At 40.1% G+C, this 24163-nt stretch overlaps 1 long non-coding RNA gene across 2 annotated transcripts; it reads right to left on the bottom strand.

Annotated features, from left to right (window-relative positions):
• Positions 1-1846: 1846 nt before the first annotated feature.
• On the bottom strand, positions 1847-23817 carry LOC115617547. 2 transcript variants are annotated; one of them, XR_003994630.1, is made up of 4 exons: positions 23654-23817; positions 16333-16468; positions 15271-15369; positions 1847-1856 (listed from the first exon to the last, which is right to left on the bottom strand). It is a non-coding gene; the product is annotated as an uncharacterized LOC115617547 (long non-coding RNA). The 2 variants fall into 2 exon arrangements; XR_003994629.1 differs by lacking the exon at positions 1847-1856 and adding an exon at positions 13487-14649.
• Positions 23818-24163: the final 346 nt, after the last annotated feature.

Consider the following 24163-nt stretch of genomic DNA (forward strand, 5'->3'; position numbering starts at 1 on the left):
TTGGCAGCTTGAAAGCCTTGTGGGATCCAAATCACAGGAAGACTAAGAAAGCAAGTCCAGAGTGAGGACAAAAAAGCAGAGCTCCCCTTTCACAGGTTATTCCCAATCCAGCCACCTTGTGTGGTTTCAATGAAAATACCCAAGTTGTATTGAACTTTTGAACAACTGAGGCTAAGGAGCTACAGGGCTGGCCTTCACCTCCTGGAAGGCAGAGCCAGCCTGACTGTGCCACATACAATCTTCCTCACTTTGAGAGAAACTCAAGTCCAAGGAATAAACCGAAGAAAAAAATCTCTGTGACAGAATTTGGGAATGCTGGAAATGTACTCCAAGGCACATGCACAAAGCAGGCATATGTAAACCAGAAGAGATCTTATCTTCTTCCCTTTTAGCATCCATGACCTGGGCATAGATGTTAAAGCAACCTCTCTCTAGAACACTGCTCCTCTCCAGGGTCTTGCCTCTCCTTTCTCTGCTGAACATATTGGTTTAATATCTCATCTTTTCAGTGGTGGCAGCTTGCTATGCAGTATTTCATGGGTTTGGTTCAGCTAACTGATTATATTTTACCATGTTTATAGCAGCTTCCACCACCATTCAGAAGAGAACCCCATGAATTCAGAAGTCATCATTATTTTCTTAACCTCATTCACAATGCTCAGTTCCTGTCCAGCTCAGCTCTGTAGCCTATCTCCTTCTGTATCCTTTACTTCTTTCCAAAGTACAGAACCTCTTGATCAATAGACATCTCTTATTCCCCTCTATTCCTGATCCTGAGATGATAGTCACCTAGGATGAGACTTGGCCTTTAAGCTCAGGTTACAGCAGTGGACGGTTTTTGCTCCACAGGTCCCTCATGCTGGCCAGCAAAGCAGCTATCACACTAACACAATTCAGCAGGCTCTTCAGAACAAAAGCTGACTGTAGCAAACTTTAGAACTGGGTTGAATTGTCACAGAGTTTGACTGATGGGCATACAGCCATGATTAACATATGTAATGAACATATGACCTGCTTAAAACATGACTTGCTCTCACACCTAAAATTCACTTTTAAATGCAAGAAATCATGAGGCATCCAGGGGATACAGGAGGTAAGGGGCTGCTGAAGCACACGAAAGAACTCTCCATCTTCTACAGTCTTTTCATCCCAAGCTCCTGGTATGTTGCTCAGGGCTGCCCCTCCCACCCACCCACCTTGCACCTACATGCCCCAGTGGACGCTGCCAAACACCTCATTAAACAAAAAAAGACACGATACCGCCAATAAAAAATTAATTTACGGGAAAAGGCAGAGCCAGAGAGGGGAATACAAGCTGGAACTCCTGGGGTTCCCAAAGGAGCTTACAGAACAGTCCTTAGGGCTGCACAGACTTTTTGTCATTTATATTAGCACAGAATCTTTCATTTCCCAGCATATCCAGCAATAAGCAAACAAGGCCTAGCATACACATCCAGCAGAGAAAGGGAGAAGCACAGAAAGCCAAAGCCTTGTCCCTGTAAAAAGAGCAATGGAACTGTTTGCTCTGTCCACCCTCAGCATTTCCTTCTTGCACGACTCTTACACAGGCTGTAACCAAACAGCCACTACAACCATTCTAGGAAGAAAAAATCAATACATTTAAGACAAAGTTAAACCAAAGACTTAAGCAAAGTGTCTCCCCTAGCTCAAGGCTTACAGCTGTCTAGTGTGTCCCAAAGCAATCAGTATCAAAGGAAATGAGTGTGCCAGCCTTGCACTACAGGAGTTACTGATTAGCAAAACCTCAGCTTTGAGCTTCACCAAAACGAAGTGGGTTAACTCCCTTCCCTTGCCCTCCCACACACACTCTATCATGCAGAGAAGCTGTGGGAATACTGATTTGATCTTCTGCAGCTGCTGTGGTGAGTAAAAGGGTAACAGAGCTGGGCTCTACAACCAGCATGTATCAGCTTGCATGAGGGTATGGTTAATAATGCCTCATTTCCATTTTACCTGAAACCCATGTGCAACTGGAAGGCCAAACATTCCCTTCCTCAATAGCCTCTCTCAGACTCCAGGGAATGCATGTATCTTTTCTGTAATATCTTCCGTCTTTGAGATCATTTCCCATCATCACGGTATCCACATTTTGCAAATAATATTGATAAGCTTAAGCGCACCTTTACTAGAAGGACGCTAAGACCTTATTATGTGCTGGTTGGCTTATAACTAAGGCTTCTGATTCTAATCTCTTTTCCCATGTTCTTTGGTAGATACTTTACAAGAGTTTAAAATGCAAAATCGTGGTGGGGAATGAGCCCCATGGTCTGCTTGAAACTCATGATATCTACTGCTTGTTGTAAAGTGATCCTCTATCTGCTGGTCTGACATGTGAACCTGCAATTTATTTTGAAGGCCTGTTTCTCCTATAAATAACACACAGAGCACTCCATGGAGATAAGTGCTTGCAACATCACTTCAGTAATTCGGAACATGCTGTCCTAAAAATCTGGAATTTCTTCTCCTTTCTCGCAAATTTTTATGGGATGATCTCATATATATTCTACTTGTGGCTTTCTGAATGAACCTGTGACTAAAGCACATGCACACCTCATTAGCATTATGAGATTTTTCTTACCAGCATGTAATGAAAAAGAAACAAATTCATACTGTCATTTTACAGATGTGGAACTGAGGAACAGAGTGGATATACAGCTGGCTTAAGGCCACCCTGCAGATCTTCATCTGGATCCAAATCTTTTACCAAGTTAAAATCAACTGCTTTAACTTCATGACTATTTTTTTTTTTGGTAACAAAACTCCACTGGTATTCCTAGAACTATTCCCAAGCGTAATTTATTTGAAAAGAGAATCCAGCACTAAAAGATAATAGGTTTGGGAGTTTGTTTGTTTGTCTGTAAGACTTCTTTCATGCTCCCATGGGCCAGACAACATGGTTTATGAATCGGACACTTCAAACACCTTCAGTCTGGTAGAATCAGACGGAGAAAGTCTTCCACCAGACTCGTACTCACTGACGTGTCTGTGACTTACCATTGCCCTGTTCTCTTTTTCAGGAATAGACACTCAACATTTTAGTTTCTAGACAGCTTCAATTGTCAGACTAGTTTTTACATAAAGCATTGTCAAGTTTCTTCAAATTTAATTAACTATGTGCAAAAAGAGGAGTGCAGAAACTAACAAGTAATTTTAAGGCAGCATGTTCTCAATATCCCAACCACCGCCTCACAGCAGAAGGACATTTCTGCAGCCTACCCTCTTGTAGCTGTACAGAGCAGAAAGGCAATGTAGTGTTTCAGCATAATTGCATGGGTACTGCTCAGATGAGCTTACACCAGACTGTCAGGGAGTTTTGCTCCTGTTTCCAACAGTCCTCCAATTTCAGTATTCCCCATGTCCATATGCACAGTAGTTAGATAAATTAGACCCACTTCACTTGTCTTATGTGGCCCTCTGACCGAAAAAAAAAATGGTCTCTGGAATAATTAGGGTTCAAGCAAGTGATAAACTCATATTCCTAACTTCTATACCATGAATAGGTACAGCATTTGTATTAAACCAGTGACTGTGAAAAGGGCTACAGGAAACGCTGGCCTTGCTTAGATTCCCCTTCTTTAACTGCACCCTTCAAAAATTTCTCTGGGTTTATTTTCTGCATGTGTCAGGCCTGAGAATGGTACTCTCTCTCTCTTCTTCCTACTATCCATCATGTAACCTAAAGCCCATCTTGAAGCAATGATCATGTCTGTACTGTGCACACTGCAGCATTACCATTAGGACCCACAATCCATGGGCTGACACGCCAGCTGGCACCTTTCCCTCCCCTCTGCTTGCTTTCCTTGTGCAGGCAAAACCATTCATTGCCTTCTGGGGCTAGCGCTGGACCCACACTGTTCTTAGTAATGAATGCAACCTGTTCTAATGAATGTGAAGCTTATTTGTGAGTGCGGAGCCGCACTCAATTGCCTGACATTTCACATTTCTCACCATAAATCTGGGTAACACTTTATTTTAATTACTGGGACATTTTCTAACTTTTATTGTTTCTGGCAAACACAGGCAAAATGAGCTCATTCATTATATAAGGTATGTGAGCTATTTCTTTAGGGGAAATTGTGTTCTATATTGTCCTTGCCATCCAACAAGATGCCATTCACCTCTCTTCTAGGTGTCAGTAAATATCACTAAATATCACATAGACTATCTAATCTTTTCCTGAATGACAGAGAACTTGGGAACTGATATATCCATCCATCGATCTTTCTGCATTTCTAACACGACCATTAATGTAATCAACTGAGGAGCAATACATCTCATGCCCTTTTCACATCTCCATTCCCAAATGGGTGTAGATACCACCTTGACATGACACAAAGGAAATTCCAAACTGCAGATTTCAGACCCTGATTTGATTTCTCCAAGGTAATTCTGATCTACATGTGTTAGAGACCAGTACAAGAAACAGCAAAATGACCCAACTGATGAGCACCAGGCTCTTCACGAAGATGCTTTGTGTTGAGGACTAGGCACCAGAGACTGCAGCCAGGGCCCTAGAGAGAACCACAGGATTTTACAAATGTCTGGAAGCCTTAATGTAAAAATCCATTTATATTCCACACTCCACCCCACCCCGCAGCAAAGTTCTATAACTTCACTAAGCTGAACAGTACTATACACTGGAGAGCTTGAACTGCTCTAGCTCTCCAAGGTCAAAGCTTGTACTGCATCCAGCCCTGGGGCCCCCAACACAAGAGGGGTTGGAGCTGCTTCAGCAAGTCCAGAGGAGGCCCCAGAGATGCTGCAAGGGCTGGAGCAGCTCTGCTCTGGAGACAGGCTGAGAGAGTTGGGCTGGTTCAGCCTGGAGAAGAGAAGGCTCCTTAAGGGGAGACCTTAGAGCAGCTCCCAGTGCCTGAAGGGGCTACAAGAAACCTGGAGAGAGGCTTTGGACAAGGGCCTGTAGGGACAGGACTGGCTTTAACCTGCCAGAGGGGAGATTGAGATGAGCTCTGAGGCAGAAGCTCTTCCCTGTGAGGATGTTGAGGCGCTGGCACAGGGTGCCCAGAGAAGCTGTGGCTGCCCCATCCCTGGCAGTGTTCAAGGCCAGGTTGGACACAGGGGCTTGGAGCAACCTGCTCTAGTGGAAGGTGTCCCTGTCCCCGGCAGGGGGTTGGAACTGGATGAGCTTTAAGGTCCCTTCCAACCCAAACCAGTCTGTGACTTTATTAAATCAGTAGACCTGCAGAAAATCACATTCAGCATGTTCGGGCCTTATTTGTCCCAAGCAATCGGTACTACATTTCAAATCCAGTCCAAACAAAGATAATGTTTAGACTCTTGATCTCCATAGCAATAATTTAGGGCCAAGATGCAGTAGGTGCTGAACCCTCTGCAGGCAATATAACCCCTCACTTTAAAACCAGGCCATAACTTTTCAATTAGTGAATTCAGACTAGAGAAATCATAACTCAGGCCACTTCTTTCGACAGTTGTTGAAGCTTTAGAGATGGACTCCTGCTCTTGGACTTTGGAGTCATGCCTCTCCCCTTGTCTGTGCATTACATCCCCTCCTCAGACTCTACCTTCCTTGTTCCTAGTGCTGAGCCTCAGATGATGGAATTGGCCATTTGCCCAGATAGGGGTTTGGGGGGGAAAAAGCAGTTACTGTAATGGAACAGCTTTCTGAGTCTTGTGAATAGAGAGTGAAATCCCATGCAGATAGCGCAGAGCGCGCTCAGTGACTCATGCTCTGCCTTTTCACCAGGGAAAAACTTCAGGCCTGCACTCAGTTAAAAGATGGAAATTTTTATAAAACTTCCATTGTGGTATGTTACCATCTGCTCAGAAATTAACAAAAACAAAACCCAAGTAAATTGGTTGATTTTCTTCCTTTTTCTTGCAGTAAGAGCTTTGTGTGTTACAGATAAGCTGTGAATCTCTGTGAGGGGGATGTGAGCATGTACAATTCAGTACAAAAAACCAGAGACTTCAGTCTAATTGCTTGCTGGCTTTGGGCAAATTTAGGTCCTCAAAGTAAACTATTGTATGCATTATGGCCATTTTCTCCTACAATGATCAGCAAGCAGTGTTCTGTACCAGCCAGGGAAGGAGAGAATTCTGTATCTGTAAGCATTTGCATGTGCTCAGCCCTCCATAAAACCCCTCAGATTTGACCAGTGTCCAAGGTCTTCTGATGAGATGACTTTACTGAAAAAGTCTTCTCTCTGGGGAATGAAGCCACTGAGGATTTGGATGAAATGTGGATAATAACAGAAAATTTTAAGTTTTGATTGGAGGAGGAAAAAAACCTCCAGAAATTGCAGTCAGCAATTTTTGCCCCTTTCTTTTCTCCTTCTTTCCAATGCTTCATAAAACCACATAACTTTTTCTGCCTGTTTTTAAGCATGAACATATATTTCTTTCTTTTCAGAGAGTTGAATTCTTGGAACTCATACCATTTTCATTTAGCTATTTTTACCCGCCCTCCTCCTTCCTGTATCCATGGAGTTTCATCAAAACATTGAATTCCAGTCTCTAATGACATAACCTTCCCCTTTCCTTCTTGTTCTCATGTCACCTCTCATTTTCTCACCAGCTCTGTAGCGTCCTCTGATTTTTAGACTTTTTCTACTCCAGGCTTATTTTCTTTATGTACTTTGCAACACCACCAGCCTCCTCTCTACAGTGTGGAATATTAACAAGTCACAAACTTCTGCATAAACAAGCAAGCAAAAACCCCACCAACTGCCTTAGTAAGGAGAACACCTTCTCTTCTTCCTCTTCCCTACTCTAGGGAAAAATCTGACCTCAAAGACCCAGTTTCATCTTACGTTGGCATCAAACTGGAATGATTTGACTATAATCACTCTATGAGAGTCTTACCTGCCACATTTGGTATAAATCAGCTATAGTATAGCTAGAGTGAAATGAATAGAATGATTGTCATGTGAAGTTGAGACAAAAGGGCTGTGACATACATCTAACAACTCCAATGATTGTATTTAACAATTAAATGTGAGATAAAAGCGCTATTCAACATATGTCTGAAGTTACTTAATGGATCAGCACTAGCAAAATATGCATCGTAGTCTGGCCCTCTGAGATCTTTCCACATGCCCATTACACTTTGCCACAGCTGTGTATTCCTGCAAGACAGAGTTCCTATGGTGTGTGAGGTTTAAAGGTAAAGATAGGAACAGCAATCTGGCATAGGCATTCCCTGTAATAAAAAAAAAAAAAAAAAAACCAAAAAAAAAAAAACCTGAACTGCAAATGGAATTCATTTGCTGATTTGCAGGAACAATGAAGTCAAGCAACAAAACTTAGCAAACCATATTAAAAAGTATCTTCATAAGTATTTTTGCAGGAGACAGAGGTGTTTATGAACAACAAAAAAAACCAAAACAACCAAACCAAAACCAAAAAACCCAAAGACCTGTAGAAGTCACAACTGCTCTAGGGCAAGTTTTAACTGGTTTCCCTTCCTTAATGGATTTCTCATTCATAAAAAATTGCTTGCTGACTTAGCAGTCATTGCACCACACCAGATTTTAGGTGCTTCTAACCATCTGTATGTATTTTTTCCTTTTGTCTAATTCTCGATTTTCAACTAATTTGTCTTAATTTTATCCCTTTGTCTGTATAGTTAGTTATCTGTAACATCAAGACAAGCCTTTATCTCAGCAGTGGTATGGACAGCATATTTGCTCAGAAGTTAAGAACATACGCTCTGGGCTATCACAAACTCCACTCCCATTCTTAGCTGGCAATACTAAAGAAAGTCCTTGATGCTATAGATCATGTTTGGTCCTGATGCTTTTTTCTAATCCGGATCCTGAAAGTTCAGTCCTTCCAAAAGATGTCACTGAAGTTTCCAGTTTGGTTTGTTCTCAGAATACAACATACTCAAATTCAGAGTAACAGCACTAAGTTTATAAATTTGAACTCTACACTGACAATCTGCCATGAATTTAAAGCCTATATAAAAATCTGAATCCTGTAATGTGCCAGGTGCCCAAAACTTCCATCAGATCCAATGGCTGAGCCACTGAATGGGATTCAAGGATGAGAACATTAACTTGTACAGAGTTACACTTATCCATGACTCCCTTATGGGAATGCAGTACAGGAAGATTACAAGATTTAAGTCAGCAATTTCTTAGTCCATCTCTTGATGCCCAGCTAAGACTTTTATCAACAGAAAACAGTTGAAAAACTTTATACAAAAAGTTACGATCCTGCAAGATTCAGAATATAATCTGCACATTAAGATGAGAAATTAGGTTTGAAGTCTTTCCTCTGTTTAAGCCTAAAAAGAAAGCTTAGTGAGATACAGAAATGCCAAGTTTAGTCTTCTCACACAGAGACAATTACCTTAAGCAAGGTAGTGCAAGTTTTGCACTATGCTTTTATTTCACTCATACCCATCACCAAAAGGAGCTACCCATTTAAATTGCCTCTGTGAAGAAAGACTCTTCTCACTCAGCAGCAAAAACTAGGACCTAGAAAAAGTCAACAAGGTCACATAGACGCTTTGCCATTTTTGCCCATTACCCAATGTTTTTCCTTATATAATTGGATTAATAACATCCCTAATACTCCTCTGGAGATATGCCAGGCCATAGATCCTGTTCTCATTTTATTTTAGCTCTAGGAAAAGCAAGGAAAAAAATGGCTTCTAATAAGTTTCAGCTACTATTCCTGACACTTTGTTCCCACAGGCATCTATCAGTAACTGAGTAACTAGAAGATCTGATCACCTTGTTTCCAGAGGTGGTTGAGGAGTTGAGTTTCTTTGCACTGGTATCAGGCCAGATTTTCTCAATGGATTTTGCTGCCACACACATCAAGCAAACAGGAACATGCACTGTTTGTGAAATTTCAAAATCTTATTTGAAAGCACCTTCACGTACACTACAAACACTTCCATCTACCTCCATGTTTCCCTTCTTCTCCAGTGCTCTGCATTGCAGTGCACTGGAATGCTGGCTTCCAGAGACATTTGAAGTGTCCCTGAGTCTGTCTAAACAAACACATGGGCAGATAATCTAAACCAGAGCATTCCCATCTGCTGAATCTCTCCAAAGCTGACATTTGGTAATGACCATCACCTCCTAAAGTGCTGACTGCACCTCCAACTGCAGACAGTGCCAGGCAGATTCTGATTTTCATTTGCAATGTTTAACTTGGAAAGGCTCAGTGACAACTGCAGTAGAGTAGAAGTTAACAGCCAGTTAGAATCACTATTAGCATGCCAGGGGGAGGGGATAGGGAGGGAAATAAACCCAAACTGGCTGTGGTTTGTGAGCAAGGGAGGTCATCTCTGAAAAAATAACATGATCCTTAAATGGGATAAACAGTACAGGAGATGAATCAGTAACTGCGCCAGTCATGAAATACAGGTTCTGCAAATATTTCACAGAGCAATGGAAGGGGATCTAAGGAGCAAAATTGTACTGACTGGTCAGATACAACATTCTCTGACTGTACAGTCTCTAGAAACACAACACTGGCACAGGGCTGCTGGTCAACTAACTCCAAGGAACTGCTAAACTGAACACAAATCAGCCCACAAAAGACAGCTCACCCAAAGTTATGCTTAGGATTTGTGTCATCAGGCTGAGCACAAAGGGCTCTGCATCTCAGCAGAGGAGATCATGTAGCCAATGCTCTATAGTAAGTGCTCCCAGATATCCTCATTAGAAATCTGAGGTGCAGAAGACCAATGTAATTGGTAAGATTCTGAAAACTTTCTTCAAAAAGAGAACCTTGGACACAGCATACGCTCAAGCACATAAATAATTTTTTTAATCCTTTTCATTCCACTAAAAAGATTCAAAGACTCTTTCCTACTTTATTTTGTTCATGAGAAATGAGTCAGAGATAAAAACAGCACACCTTCATCATGAAGAGCTGCTCTGACCTCTAGTTTATGTTAATTGGCTCAGGGAAGAGAGAAAAGTACCTAAAACATAAAGAAGTAGTAACTGTTAATTTCAATGTAAATAGCTAATCTGTTTAATATTAAAAAGAATTATCTAGAAATACTTAGGACATGGGCTTCAATACACGATTTGTCATTAATGGGATTATACAATCAACATAAATTATCTATTTTCCGCCTGTATTCCAGATACTGTACATAGATCTGTATTACTAATTTCAACAAGTCCAAGCTTGTTCTGTGGGAGTGTTTCATGCCATGTGGCCACAATGTATGTCTACAACTTCAAGTTACCCACCTCTAAAACAGGATGGCTGAATGCAGAATGTTTTGTATGAGCAGACTTTGGCTCACAACAGCTCTTGAACTGCAATCAGAAACAGGGGAAGTGCTGTTGGCCCAGCTAAAACCATGCAAAAGCTCTCATCCATAGACAATGAAGTTCCAGAGCTCAGAATCCTTTCCTTATACTGGTACTTTACCAGCATACCTGTAGCCTCTGGTTTCTTTCTGTACTGCTTGCACAAGTTTAAAGTTTGGGAGCCACTATGCATAATACTGGCCATTTCCTGTTGACACAAGTAATAAGAAGAGGGGAAACATCTGTAGATGCTGCTTTAACTTAAAGGCTATCTCTGCACAGTCAGAAAAGACAGAACAGTTTCTCATGTGCTTTAACTCAAGGGAAACCTCTGGTGCCAACCTGCTTGATGTGTCATAGCTCAAAGTGGAGGACTAGGTGTGAACTGTCAGAAACGCCTTACAACATTGCACGAAAAACTTTGAAGCACTGGAAACAGGAAAAGTATCAATTTACTGAAAGAATAATGAAGTGGGTTCTGAGAATGGAAGGCAAGGTAGAACATTGCCACTTCCAAGTACTGAGGTTATTTACCAGCTCAGTAAAGAAGCACCTGGTAAAATACAGTGCATAACCTCCACCTAAGGATTTCAACAAGTCCACCGTTAGGGTTTCAAAGCACTTACAAAAGTTACTCTGTACTGACAAACGGGCAAAAGAAAGAAATGAAGTCATTCTCTCAAAACCAGAGGAGGTCTGGATAGAAGCACAGATTTCCTGTGCTTTTAACCAGTCATGAGTGCGCTGCCTCACTGAGCCCACGCATGCGATGGAAACTCATCAGAATCAAGGATCATTACGCAAGACAGAGGATACAAGAATGGTAAAACACATTCACCCAGCAACTCACTCAAGCCACAACTCAGAACAGGAAGTTTTACAGTCAGACTTTCAATTCCCACACCAAGTTAAATCAATGTAAATCAAATACCTTTAAAAGAAAAAGCCTCAAATGGAAAAAAGTCTCTTTATGCCACCCACTACCAGAAAGATCATTGTTCTTGCTTCAAAACTATTACTGATTTCAAAGCTGCTTGAATTTAGAAATCCAGGGATTAGATTATTTCCTCTGTTTGAGCTTCTACACAGGAAAACTGAGTAATCTGTACAGTTAACTAAGCCAAAAGAAAAAAAAAAAAAGGAAAAGAAAAGGTAAAGAAAAAAGGCAGGAGGAGGATGGGCACTGCTGGGTCAGAATGGTTAGAACTCCCTCCCGCTGATAGGAGAGCACTGCCAGCACTCCCCCAGGAATGGCAGTTTTTCAAGTCTTTCTTAAATCAGGCCTTACATCCTTTTTCCCCCTCCCCCCCACCCTTATTTCTCTGATCCATAGTAATTTTGGGACCAAGCCTTTGTGTCTTGACATTGAATGTTGTTGGTGATATTGTCAGCACAGGAAGTGCTGGAACATACCACGTACAGTGTCCACTCTCCTTTTCCTGACATTGGCCATGACTAGATGCTTCACGGAAAAATTTAAGCCACTTCAAGAGGCACCAATCCAAAAAAGAAGTCCCACCAAGAGTTAAAAAGGTTCTCTGGTTTCCTCTCTGATGTTGCTATACTTTGTTTTAAAGATCATTACTGTAACAAATCTGGGTGTTCTTGCTGGCCATACAAACATCCCATCGTTTCTGAATCCTTCCACACTCTCATCTTTATATCCAGCAGTACACAGTTAAATAAAATAAAATAAAAAAATAAAAATATATGTATATATGTATGTATTTGTACTTCCTGGTACTTGTTATAAGATCAAGTCTGTACTTCCATACAGAAAGGGAGCTGAAGCAGGAAGAGTCTGCTTCCGTGCTCTCTTTTTTTCCTGTTCATTTGTTACCAGTGAAGGATATCAGACGTGACAGCCCTGGAGACTTAAGTCCTTTGTCTACACAAAAGGTCCAGTTCTGTCAGCAAGAGGGTGGGATTTCACTCTTATGCTATTTCAACAGTATGTTTCAATCAACAATGCCTTGAGAAACTTCCAAGAACCACCAGCAGAAGTCAAAGGAATGAATGATATTAAGACTAACTAGTCAAGATTCTCTCTGAGAACTACCAAGAAAACCAATTAAGACCAATTGGATTTGTCATTTAGGCTGGAACACATCTAAGACTGTGTAACTGTTTATTTATGGGTGACTTTAAAATAACCCTATAGAAAACAACCATGAAGTTGCTACCAGCACATACTGGATTTGAAACAGCAGTTAAAGTTTCTCATTTCATTAGCAAAGCAGCCTGTTAGCAAAGCACACCAGCGCTCACCAAAAGCAAGCTTACACCAGCCAGGGTAGGAGAAGGGTTACCAACATACACGTTAACATGTCAATAAAACATGCTGTGCACTCTGTTCCCTGCAGTGATTTTATTCTTATTTTTCCACTAGCAGTAATTCCACAAGTACACAGGAGTCAGAAAAAGAAATGGAAGCAATTGTGAAATTGTCCCATCTACTTTTACCATCCACATGGAAAAACACACGAAGAGAATAACAGGCATACACTGGTGAAAAAACCCAAACAAACCTATATTAAGTCCTTAAACTTCTTTTTTTTTTGTAGTTTTTAAGGAGATAGGGTGCTTTCTGAGTGTGTAAATTCTCCAGAAGCGCTGTCTCTTTAAAGTTGGAATGTGACTTTTTTTTACCCATAAGTGCAGTTTCCCAGGTTCTTACTGGAAAGTTTTCTTGGGAAAATATTCATTTCCAAAGCGTTGTTTTTGCACTTTTGGTTCACTGGTTGTATGACTCTTGTAATGCTTTAATAGTGTTTTTACTCCACGAATGCTCGTAATAACTTAATCCATCCTATTTCCTACAGTATCTCCTTTTAAGGATAATTATATCAATATGTTTGACATTTTGTAATCCAAATAACTTCTTTTTTCTAGACTTTGTTTTCAGTTGCGTGATTCAAAACAAGACTTAATTGTATGTTCCTGGCCCTCACAATTTTCGGAAAAAGCTGCTGCACAATAAAACTCAATAAATAACCCAAAGCCCGTTGGAAACAAGAATAATTCTGATTAGCATTTTGTTAAATTCTCAGAGCTTTCTTTTCTAATACGAGAGATCATGATTACCTACAATCTGCTGCATTTTCCAAGACAAGAAACTCATGCATGTATTTTGTGTACATCTGCCCCAAGAACGCTTTCTTTGGTTTGTTTTTGGGTTTGGGGTTTGGTTATTTTTTTTTTCCCTTAAAGAAGCTGCAATGGGATGTGTTCTGTGACAGGCTAAAAAATATATAGCCAAAATTAAATGCTATTATATGTAGCATTTAATCAAGACTCTAACTGTATCTATTAACAACTACCCAAGAACCTAAGCTGATTGAACAGCCTTACAAAAGTCTTTTCCAAAAGCTACACATGGTCCTCTGCAGAGGAGATCTATTGTTCAACTCGATTCTTCTCAAACTTCTGTGCTATTTTGCCACAGTCAGGCCTCAAAACACTTCACATATTATTGGAACTCAGGAATTAATACTTTATGGTTCTGCAGACTGGTTTGTGAACTATTCATTTATCTCTTCAGAGTTTAGCTCCTCCTATCTACACGAAGGCAAAAATCAGGCCTCCTCTCCTGCCTTTTCTAATGCTTCATTTATAATACAGGCTTTGCACTTGATCCTTATTTAGAATATTCTGACCATAAATTTATGTAAATTATTAAATTTAATGACAGCGATATCTAATCATGTCAAAGGAGACCTGGTCTTTATTGTGTAAGGTACAACATAGCCAGAAAGCGGTCCCTCTGCAGATGAGTTTGCAAAGTATGGGAGTGATGCAGAGATGAAATGACTCACATGGAGTTAGTCAAAAGGACAGCTTCAGGACTAGTGACAAAAGCAGGTTTCTCAAAGCAAAGCTCAGACTCTATTGTACTTTTCTGCCTCCACATCAAATTAAAAGACAACACCGCAGACTAACTAGAACCATCTGGCTTTAATGCAGTATTAGTTTGTACTGCTACTTAGACTACAGACACGTTCTAAGGCAGTCAAAGAGAATTTTGGTAGGCCTAACATCTATTGTCCTCTCAAAGGTCCTTTGCTTAATACTGAGTGACGGATGTGGTAAAGCTGCTTCTTAGCTGTTTATAAAGGAAACCAGAAGATCCTTTGGTAAGATGCTATCTTCTTTCCTTACGCTCACCGTATTCACTGTACAGCGGGAATTTTAGCTTTTTCCCTGTCCTATACAGCAACCAAAGGCTAGACCTCTCCAGCACACCAGAACAGACTATTACCCATTCTGTCTCTTGTTCTTTCTAAGATTAGAAATACTTCTAAAACACATACAATATGTATCTGGTGAAAATTGTTACCAGAATGTTTCAATCTCAAGCTCCCCCTCTCTGTAAATAAGTTACAGAAAGAAGCCAAATGACAGCACTTGACAACATGAAGCATGGTGCCAGAATGCAAACCAATAAAGTTTCTTCTTCTTGAATGTGACAAAATGCTTATTTTAAGCATACTGAGACAATAAAGTGCTGATTAACAAGCAGCATGTTCTTCAAGGAAACCTACGAGCATGTAGTCTTGTGCTAAAGGCAGAAGGTAAATGCAAAAGGTATGCAATCACAAGTATGAGAACAGCTCCATGTATCAAAAGTTAGCTTTAAACTAACTCACATTAAATCCAGTGACAGAATATCTTCAGCTGCATGGAGGACTGACCCAGCGTCATGGACAAATGTTTCTGAACTCATCCAGTATAATACATGTGTAAGGTTTATTTCTCAACTAGCTAGTTTGTAGAGGTCTTGGACATATCTACACTGTCCGTAGTCATGTCTTTGGCTGCTACCTTATCCTGGTAAAAATGGGTAGATTTGAGTCTCCAGGGACTGATAGTGACTGATTGCTTCAGCCTTAGCTAGAAAGTACAATACTCCGTTCGTAGGCAGCCTAATTACATGTTAACACAGTGTTCTGCAGAAATTAATACAGACAAAGCTGAAAATAATACTCACCCACGGAGTCTAAAAATAAGCGCCAAAATTTCCCCTCCTTGTTTCTTTCTGATTTTTGTTTCCCCTCAGGTGATGACACCATTGTCCTTTCCAGCTCTCCTGAAATGCAACATATGCTCTGGGTCACAGATTGTTCTAGGGAACTTCCATTTTTACTTAGGTTTATAGTTTTGGGATGTGCTGTGCAAGGCAAATCAAGAGCTTATTAGACCAGAACAAACAATGGAAGACACCGGTTTAACATGGTCTCCGAGAATCAGATACCTAGAAAGATACTTATAAAGTACATATAAATAAAGACAGGAAGCATAGGCACAAGTGTGATATGCACTAATCACAGTAAATGTGGTGTTTTCAGCTGTACTACCATGAAGAAATACATTCCTTCAGAGTATTTTTGGTATGATAGACTCAGTTTAGCTTAGCCATGCAGCTCAGCCTGTTTCAGACTTCCAAAACCAAGCCAATTAAAATATCGGAATCTTACAGAGTATTGATTGCTTTAGACCATGCAATTTAATGTACTGTTTCATGCAAACATGGAATTTTGAGAGCACAAGATCCTTAAAAACAGTAAAAAAGGAAATAATTAACAGGACAACTGCAGAAAACACAAGTTCCCGCCAAGCAAACAAGCTTTCTAACAAGAGGACAAACCGAGGAATCCAAATGAAACTACCTGGCAGTGAGCAGTAACAGTGCTAGTTTGGGGCCAGTTTGAAACCTATTTCTGTAGTATTGGCATGTCCTCGTGCATATACTTTATGAACTGATAAATTCTCCAAAAACATCTTATGAGGGAAGTAAAACAAATTTCCATGTCCCAGCTGAGAAGAGTGAGGTCAGTAGGTGTGAACACAGATGGAGCTGAGGAATGAAAAAAAAAAAAAAAAAAAAAAAAAAAGAGTTCTGGGATTATGATCCAGACTTGCTACTTCTGTGGTATTTAATTTAGAGAATTTGGTGAAGGGAAGGGAGATTAATCAGGTTTTCATTACACAATATGTATATACGCATGGAATCCCTGACATAATGTGTCCCCCAACCTGGTCCAAAACCTACCTCAGTGCACACAGTACAACTCTTCATACCTAGATGATTGCAGCAGAAATCACGATGGTGATTCTCCACGTGGAGGGCACACTGCACACCATAGGAATAATGTCACGCTGCCAGATGCATGCTCCATCACATTCTTCTAGTCCTGAAGGAAAAACACTTTAAATTCAGTAATATATAATATTCCTGTTAATGTGAGACAGGAGACTGGCAACACGCCACTAACAGAGCTAAGCAATGGAAAAACCAGAGAACTAGTACAGTCTCACAATCTGAAGCAGACAGACCTATTGTAAGCTGTCTCCATCCTTGGGGGTGGATGGTCCAGGCTGATTTATGAGCACAATATTTACAACTAACACACATGAAATACATTATGAGTAGAAATAAATCTCCTAACATGCACAGAGAACAGCTAAGATAAAAGAATGCATATGGTAAACTAGGTGAATGTTTGTCATTAAAAGTGTGGTACCAAAGCCAGAGCACGTCTTTGGGGCAGAGGAGATGGTGTGTTTGCGCTCGTGTTTATCAGTACTCTGGAAGACACGAGCTATTAGGCAAAGACTTTAAGAATGATCTTTTTCTTTTTTTCTAGTGAATTCAAAGCTGATGAAAAACACTGTGATGAAAGCCCTTGGGAGTAAAACACTGCTTGAAAGGAAGATTAGCCTTATGCCTATGCAAAGACCCAGTGAACAACAGGCCAGAGTTCAGTTCCCAGGCCTTGCAATATCTCAAGCAATATCCTTAATGTTTGTGTTTATACCAGAAACAGGTATAAGTAGGAAATAAGATAAGAAAGGGCTACTTAAAGGCCAGGAAGGACCACTGCAATTAAGTGTTCTGACTTATTGCATCACACTAGAGGCAGTATGAACTCCCTGAATTAATCCCTAAATTAAATCATTACTGAAGAGATAAACTCTTCAGAAAAACAACCATCCATTACGAAATAACATGACTACCAAATGGGGATGTCCATTCTAGTTTCTCTTTAATCACAAAGAACAAACCCCACTCCCAAAAGAACTGATGACAATTTCCTGATGATCACTCCTGTCTTCTGAACCTTATACAGCAGACTACATCAAGCAGGCTCCTCTAAATCTCATTTGGTTTTAGATGGAATATGAGGCAGCTATCACTTAAACACATCTATATTTGACATTCCTGCTACAAAGCTGCACTGGTCATAGATCATATCTCATAATGTCCAGCCAATCCAATTAGGCCCAACAGCTTCACCTGGACTCCTCTCTTCCTTTGACACTAAGGTTTAACAGTGCCAATTTCTTTGGAGCTCTTTGTGATGTTGACTCTTGCCCAGTGGAACCCAGATAGAAGCTAACTCATTTTATGCAGGGTACAGAACAGCCACAGCAGCTTGTGAAGCTGCTACTTTTCCTCACAATCTTCTGTTAAAACATCCAATTCCAGGGTGGCGGGAAATACTAATAAAAAACAGGCTAATAATGGAACCGGTCTGTGGTACAAAACAGAGTAGCAACTTTAGCTAACTAAACATCCTGTCCTAAAACAGCACCACAACATGTTGTTTCAGCCACTACGCATCTCCTTCAGAGTACTTTCCACTGATTAAAAGGGAGCAATCAAATTTCTATGAGAGCAACACAGATGAACCGAAGGAACGGCAAAGTGGATTTGGGGAACAGGAGAGGTCAGCTGGGGAAAACACTTCAAAAAGCAGCCTAATTTTAAATTCACTCATGAAAGGAAGAGTAGCATGAAGTTACCATTTGATAGCAGTACTGTTTACATGTGGCAGGAAGGCATCAGCTTTTTTTTTTTTCCTTGAAGTAGTCTAAATGGATTTGATTTACAGATGCTGGGAGCTGCAAAGCAACAGCAAAGGCAGGCAAACACCCACTTTAATATCTCTAACTAGGTGTTGCAGTTCTGACATAACTAGATTTATCCCTGGCAGAATGACCTTTCACACTGATAGTGTCACAGGATAGTTTCAGGTCAGTGGGTATAAGACAACATAAATAAACAAACCTCAGCCTATGTCTGATACAATTAAATAAATGACATATAGAAAACAAAAGAAACTATAGCTCTACCATATTTTACTGTCAGGCCTTCTATGGTAGTCTCATTTTTTTATTTCTTTTATCAAGTTAAGCACTAATGACAGGTACAGGGAGAATGAATATGAAAAAGGAAGTAATTTCAGAAAGGTAGTAGGGACATACTGCATATTTCTGTAATATTCTGCAATATTATTGCAGAATTATTCTGCAATAAAATTATTACATCACTAGATTGCAACTTAAATACACCCTTCTCAGTGAAAAGATTTATACTTGCTTCCACAGCTCTGATTATACCTTAGGGTTTACTAGATTTTCTTTCTAAAACAGTAGCTAGTCCTTACAAAAAGTTGCAAAACTAACTAAACCTACTATCCACATTTGCTGAAGCCATAAATAAATACCCATCTGTTGAATTACACGATATTTTAAGTTGATTTTATACACCATTCTAGTTATGGATAACATCACACCACATTAACTAGTGTTGGTAATTTTGCTCCACTCTTTCGTGGTTTCATGCCCATAAACAGGGCAGGTGATCTTCTGTCATTACTACTGCTATTAGTTATACTAGTTATGGATTTCTCTCTTTTTTTTTTTTTTCCTCTTTTTTTTGTGTGGAGCCCTTTAGTATGCTCACTGCAAATGAAAGAATGATACAAACAGGAGAAACTCCGACTGCTGAAGGCTGTAATCCTGTGAGGCACGCTTCAAATAAAAAAGAAAAAAAACAGCAAGAAGTACGAAAACCTCATCCATATTTGATCCTAAATTCAGAGCCAAAATACTTTAAAGTATGGGGAGATTATACAACTCCCTCAGCAGAATTCTAGGCTGGGCCACAGAACCCACGGCTTCATGCCATCAAACCTAATCTTTGTTTGAGATCTAAAACATTCTCTCCAACAGTTTTCAGTCATATTGCAAAATTGTGGGGGGAAGATGAAAGGCAGAGCCTCTCCGCCTCTCTTACACTAACCCCGGGGCCTAGAAACATCAGGACTTGATTTAACCAAACACACACTGGGCCAGAAAAATGATGAGTGATCTTGGACTTGACTGACACACAGAAGACTTCACCTGATCCACAGTTTTCCAACACAATTGTTGGACCAACTCAGATCCTTGAGCAGGTTGTGCCCAAATTAGATAGCCAGCGAGAAAGCATCCCCTCGCTGGCCAAAATGACAGAGAAGTCAGAGTCAGTCAAAATGCTTCCTCACTGGGGAAAAGCACACACATTACCAAATAAACAGCAACTTTACAGCTTCCAACAGGCACCATTTTCAAGAAGCTGAGTCCCTGGCGCCTTCTTCCTACAAGGCAACTTATCTTTGCAGAGCTAATACTAACAAAAAGGTCTCTAAACCTTCCTCCTTAGTCAACTGAACTCTCCGCTATGTCTCTCTCCCAAAAGATTTACTGTCTCAATCTGCACCACATAAAGGCTGGACCAAGTGAAATCTGCTGGCTCCCAAATAGGCTTCTTAAGGCTCTAGCAAAGCAAGAGTAGGATATTTTTTTCTAAATTGCCAAAGGAGGATTAGGCAGGGAGATTATAATCTGAACCAGCCTGACACCTGCCATTCATTCTTAGTGAAGGAAAGATACATTTTAATACCTGGAAATCACTAGCCAGTGAGCCTCTTTGTCCAAGGTAGGATATCACAGATTACAGTTGCTAGTTGTTTCCTTCCTCTGTCATTCTTTTTTGTCAGTACCATCTCTCAATAATTGAGTATCATCTGAAGAAAACTAGAGCAGCTGGGCTATCTTCTGAAACTTTCTTCTGTTATCTCCCTCTATTTCAGTACCCCAAACAAAAAATTAGGTCACTTTTTCATATACACTGTCCAACCTGCTTTGATCATAAACTCTTTGCGTTTTATATGATGTTTACATCTAAGTCCTATTGCAATGACATCAGAGCCTCCAAATATCATTTTAGCACAAATTAAAGTGCTCATGCTCAGAAAACCATTTATCTTTATCCTATAAGAGTTTCAGCAGTGTTGTTATTTTTGAGGAGGAATTGTGCAGGTTTCTTGTCAATTGGTTTAGGTTGCCTAAATGAAGCCAAATCGCTTTTACCATCTCTAGCTGCTGCTGACCACATGTACAGCTTTCTAAATTTAATTTAATCCATCAGCCAAGAGCAAAACAATTTTCCTTCTGTGCACTTTCTACAAAGAGGGTATGGGAAGAAAAACACACAAATGGGAAAAAAAATAACACTACATCACTTGCAGCATCTTTACATGTAATAGTAACAGCCTCTTGGTGCCATCATCAGCCATGGCATTTCATTCACACAGAACACTTGTGGGCACATCACATATGCTTTTCCATTCAGTGTATTTTTAAATGTTTCCCAGGCAACTGTTTCAATACAATATGCTTCCTTGGCAACCCGGTACCCAAAAATGCCATGCCAAGCTCCCTAGTCCTCTTTTTAGGTCTTCCCATCTTGGCACATAAATGTCACAAGACTTAATTTTCTATATGCAGCCACACAGGTACTGATGTGTCCTTATACTTGAGAAGGGAATGCTGAATTGACAAGATGAGTTGTGCACTGGCAATGGCTTTCATTGAAAAGACAATGTCACCTACAACTAAAATTAGGGAAAGCCTACAAAACTGTCTCCGCTCAACTGACTTTCTCTGGAAAGAGCAATGAGCCTGCACTTCTCAAATTGAAACTACATGTCATCTTTATTCTCCTGACTATGCTTAAGGAAGTCTTACTTAGCTTTCATAATTTTGTGGCTTGAATTGTAACACATCACGTTGATGAAAATAGTCAGAATTTCCTATTTCACTGCAGACAGCGATTAGCACTGTACTGAGCAAGCCAATATGATTGAGTTACTCTTTCCACTGCTGCATTTGCTGCCACTGGGCTGCAGAGATATGCCATCAAGTCCGTTTGCTGTAGCAGCTTTCACTGATGCTCTACAACACCTACTTTAGTCTCCTGTGCTATTTGGGGGGACATTTTCCTTTATGACATTTAGCAGAATAGGTATGTTGATCCTCAAGTCACAAACTATTTGACAAGGACAAAAAATTACCAACGCGTACTCCTAAACCAAGCACTGATAATAAAATAATTTAAACACAATGTTTCCATTTTCTATCAAGGCGCAACTTATTCTGAACATTTTTATTTGATGCAGGAGCTGTCACTACAGAGACAAAGATATTTCAGAAGGACTAGAACTACCTGCAAGCACCAGTCAACAAAAAACCCCAAAGTTTTAACAAAAACTGCATATGCTTTAACCTCAAAGTGGTACATTTAAAAAAATAATAGCACATGCATGCAATTACATCAGGCTCTGAGAGAAACCTAGCAGAAACTATGGCATTTCTTCTTCATTGACTACTCCATAACAACAGCTGAAAATTACAATTTTTCCAGGCTATAAAATGCCTAGCACTCCAAATTCTACACCAGCAGCAAAAAAATCTCCTCCCTGTCTGTGAGTTGTTGTATTTGTAATAGAGACCCTGCATTACCAGGCTTTCTAATTCTTCCCAAATGCAGAAGCTCTCATTCAATGTTGCAGCTGTTGGGTAGGAAATCAGAAATAGCAGAAGGCGGATTAGTTGATAATGTACCAGTTCTTCCCCAGCAAATGCTGGCACCTGCGTTTTACACTATCCCCTTTCCCTCAGCCCAGGAAAAGATCACTTGGTTGGTTTGGCAGGCAATTTATAGGCTTTAGTGATTGTGGAATTGCAAAAGGATTAGAATTTGTTATAATAGCCCCTTCTTCCTGAGAGCAAAAGTTAAAACTGAGGCCCACTTTACAACAAGAATCAGGGACCATGCAAGTAAAGATTAAGTGTGTGCAGCTTGATGAGACTCTACACAGAATAGATAACTACACATGCTGGCATTCCATTTACAAGGAAATCCCTAAAGATAATCTGTAGAAGCATTCTAGCTTCCAAAAGCTCAAATCCCTTGACCATTGGCTCAAATCCAGCCAAGGCTGCTGCTGATAAAGACAACTCTTTGCATTTCTATGAGAACCTCTTTCCAAGATCACAAAATACTCTTAATTACTAAATTATGCAAGACCCAAAGTCAAGCAAGAAGTAAAAAGATTTCTGTCAGTGGAGGAAACAGTAGTGCAACATGGGAGAGCCAAGAACAGGTCCTATTCTACACTCCACCTTCATGCTGTAAGTACCTTATTAATTCTGGCAAGATGCAGATGAAAAATACTGAGTACATATAATGGACAAAGACTTCTAGAATGCTAGTTTCAAATCTACAGGTATTTACAGAAGCAGACAGAGCAAGAATTAAAATGTTCACTGACATGCCTGCCCTCATAGGTTATAATGGAAATGCATTAAACAGGTAACAATGAAATAAACAGTAAAAATTAAGTCTTACGGCATCAAGTTTTCAGTTAAATCCACAGAATACAAAGCCAACTACAAGGTATAGCTGCTACAGAAGCAAGGCTGTTTCCTTTTGCTTTTTACAATCAGCAGCTGCAGTAATAACGTTCACTATTCTTTTTACTATACTCTTTCATTTGTGGCCCTTACCACACAACTACCATTTTTTATGCTGACCCATAATAAAGCTTTTGCCAACGCTGTAACACGACTCACAGCACTAACAGTGCCACACAGCAACACCTTCAGCATGAGAAACAGACTCCACTTCTGACTGCTACTTCAGGAGAAGTCACAGCTAATGAAATAAATCTGTTGGTACAATGCATGATTTAGGAACAGAGACTTGTCAAAGTAGTATCCAAGGAATCGTAAGACATGTAAAACACTAACCCAAATACCACAGGAACAGAAGCAGAAACCGTGTGGCAGAAACAATCGTTAACATAGATGTACACAGAACTATACACAGAGGCCTGCAGACATCAGCTCAATCTGACAGCTGATTTTTTTTAAAGCAAGATTTTTATATTGTTTGCTGCCGCCAAGTGGCAATAGTCAGTGCTATGTCCTATCATTCACAACAGTCATTAAGGCTGGCAAGTAAAATACCCAAAATTAAATACTTTTCAATTTCTCTTCTTCAATTAGCATCAGCAGTTGTGAAATCAAATTTTGACCCCTCCTCTGTCACCTCATTTTCAACCACGTATATGGCTGATCCCGCTTTTCAGTCTACATATTTGCTTTATTTATCTTCTTGCTGTGTCTGCTGCTACCACCATCTCTCTTTCTACAGCAGGCCTAAAACCTTCACGTTCACCCCTTGCCTCTGTTCCGCTTACCTTGTTCCACCTGGAACTTTTGAGAGAATGCCTTTCCTGCCAGAGAGGGAGAGGAGGAACTATTTCCTGGAATCTCCTTTCATCTCAGTGGGAAGCAGCTTCTAAACGGCAACCAAACCAAAAGGCAGAGCACTGTAACTGTCCTGATATTTCTTGGGTACTGCCATAGCTGTAACAAATACTAATACAGGAAAGCATTTGTCTGTGTGACAGTGATCAGCTTTTCATTTCTTTCATCCTGAATTTCATTCTCATTTTTGTCTGCCTATCACATACCAGAAATGCCAGGGCTCTAGTATGACTAGGTTTTTAATTATTTTTCAGCTGGGCTATCTATTGTAGAAACTTACACCATTCCCATCAGTAAACAAATACTTTACATTTCTTTTTATCCTCACTCCTACACAAACAGGAAACCCATTAACACTCTTATGATGTTAAAAATTAGTTACTACTTGGAGTAAAAGATATCACCTCACTGCAGAGATGGACTCACAGAAACAAAAAGTA

The sequence above is a fragment of the Strigops habroptila genome, chromosome 16 (genome assembly GCF_004027225.2).
Source record: "Strigops habroptila isolate Jane chromosome 16, bStrHab1.2.pri, whole genome shotgun sequence".
Classification (NCBI taxonomy): domain Eukaryota; kingdom Metazoa; phylum Chordata; class Aves; order Psittaciformes; family Psittacidae; genus Strigops; species Strigops habroptila.